Raw genomic sequence first — 2,450 nt, 5'->3', positions numbered from 1 at the left:
GGCAACATCAACTCTTCAACAACTGACCCCATAAACCAAAATTTCCACAAAAACCCAAATATATATATATATATATATATATATATTTAACAACACTTGTAACTACAAGTACTATTTAATTTAATTATAATTTTTAAAGAAGAAGAAGAAAAAGAAGATTGAGTAGAAATGAAGGTGAAGTGGGGCACATATATATGATTAAACGAAAGGAACTTCCCAACACTTCTAAAGACAAAACACCGGAAACAAGTTTCAGCCTTTTCAATCAATTCATTCAGTCAACATAGTTTTTTTTTTTTTTTTTAAATTTTCACCCAAAAAAAAAAAAGCCAATTCCCAGAAAACCCTAAAGAAGAAAAAGAAAAGCAGAGAGAGAGAGAGTAAATAATTAAAAAAGAAGAGAAACTGAGACTAACCCGTCTTCTGGGTATGTAACTGTAAGAATAAAAGAGGTTCTTGTTAGTAAAATCAAACAATTTTGTAGTTGTGGCAGGGTAGGGTGTGGAAGAAGAAGAAGAAGAACAAGTATTGAGAATTGAGATGAGGAATAAGAGAAGGGAAGAGAAAAAGAGTTTGAGCAGTAAAGTAATAATGATAATTATTAGAAGGGCTTTGGTTTTGATGGATTTGTCGGCAAAAAAATAATAAAACATATACGTGTGTGAGTGTGTGGGGGAATGTAACTGATTTGATGGCAAAACGCACGCAACGCTTCCCTTTCTAAACTATAAACTAAAAAGTTAAAAAAATAAAAGCACTATGGACCAGCCAACGCCGCTTCCTGCTGCACTGCACTCTACCTTTACTGCTTCTACTTCTATTCTATGTGTTTTTATTTTTACTCCCCACCTCTTTCTTTGTATTGGAAGGACGTCGCCTCGGATTAGAATCGCTCAAACTCAAACATATTCAGATTGTAAGGTCTATTTGAATACTATTTATTATTAAAAATTAATAATTTTTGTAGTGAAATAATTTTTAAATGTGTAAATAATGTCGTAGAACCCAGTTTTAAAAGTTTTTTTTTGCTGAATTTCGTACTTGTGGATCTTGTAAATAGTACACGGAACCTACTATTTTTTATCAAAACGCAAAAATACAGTTTCAATGTGCGTTTACGCAAACTAAATAAGCGCATTCATATCCGCTCTGCTTAAACATAACCATACTCTATTATTTATAAAATTTGTTTTAATCAAATACCTTATCTAAATTTAGTTTTCCAATTTGGTAACAAGGAAAAATATGACTTGTTTTTTATACATTATTTTTCACTATTTAAAAAAAAAAAATCTATTTCACAGCAAGTTAAATAAGAGAAGTTAGGAGATTATTTTTCAACTCATTAATTACTATCAAATATATATATATATATATATAAAGAGATAATTTTAAAAAAAAATTATTTTCTAAAAAAATTAAATGACTATTAAAAAAAAAAAAATTAACATCAAAACAAATAGTGGGAAAAAATTCTTTCAAACCACCCCCTTGTTTCAGATACTTACAATCAAGTATGAGAGATTTGAACTTTAGATAAAAGATAGGAAATACCAATCAGTGTTAGTTGAGTTACAAAATTTAGATAAACCAATTTTCTTCAAATTTGTATCTTAATTGATGGGACAACAACTCTCCAAGTTCATCCATTAAGCTCGTCCACATAACAGAGCAAGCCCGTTAAGATGCTCGTCCAGGAAGAGATCGTCCTGGTAGAGTCCTAGTCAATCTCGTCCCGGAGAGCATGTCTTGAACAATCTAGTCTTGGGTAAGATCATGACTATTCACTACGAACCATTGCCAGCAACGGTTAAAGAAAATAGAGCCAAGTAATGTAACTTTCATGGCAGTTATGGAAGTTATCTCCAAGCTTTCTGGACTCCGTAACAACGAGGGAAGTTACATAAAAGAAATAACCGCTTATACACACTATATAAGCATTCTAAGAGAAGGTAAAGGGATCCAGTTCTTTTTTCCAACATACTTGGAATTACACAAAATACTGACTTTGCCATCGGAGGTTTTTTGGCTGGCCTCCACCGGTCTCCTCTGATTTCTTTCTTTGTTTTTTTCAGTATTCGCCAACACCCTCTTGATCATTAGCGCCCGAGAATTTCAACCCACTGATTTCTGAGGAATTATCAGTTGGCGCCATCTGTGGGAAAGAATATTTGTCACGATTGAACTTCATTTGTTAAGTTCTGCAATTTCTTTCTCGGACAAAGGGTTGAAATGGTTTGGACAAGATCAAGGGCTACTAGTCCAGGCCCTCAAGAGAGTAGAGACGCTTCCAGTAATCCCCGTCGCGGCCACCAATCGGCGCTTGTCATGCAACCATCTTTTGTTCAACATATGTAGTCGCTGGCCACTGCCATGGCGGAGTTAACTCGCCAAAACCAGGAATTGAGAAGAGAAATTAATCTCCGAAGGCAACGACATGAGGCCTATGG

The 2,450-nt window shown here is 34.0% G+C and overlaps 1 protein-coding gene across 1 annotated transcript in view; it reads right to left on the bottom strand.

Annotated features, from left to right (window-relative positions):
• LOC112025242 (uncharacterized WD repeat-containing protein C2A9.03) overlaps positions 1 to 700 on the bottom strand; it is a gene marked incomplete in the record, with an annotated part of 5,753 nt that extends 5,053 nt beyond the window's left edge. Inside the window, 1 exon segment of the mRNA XM_065778174.1 lies at positions 417 to 700.
• Between the last annotated feature and the right edge of the window lie 1,750 nt (positions 701 to 2,450).

Source organism: Quercus suber, unplaced genomic scaffold (genome assembly GCF_002906115.3).
Source record: "Quercus suber isolate HL8 unplaced genomic scaffold, Cork oak 2.0 scaffold_175, whole genome shotgun sequence".
In the NCBI taxonomy this organism is placed as follows: Eukaryota; Viridiplantae; Streptophyta; class Magnoliopsida; order Fagales; family Fagaceae; genus Quercus; species Quercus suber.
This window is presented reverse-complemented; position numbering and strand designations above follow the sequence as displayed.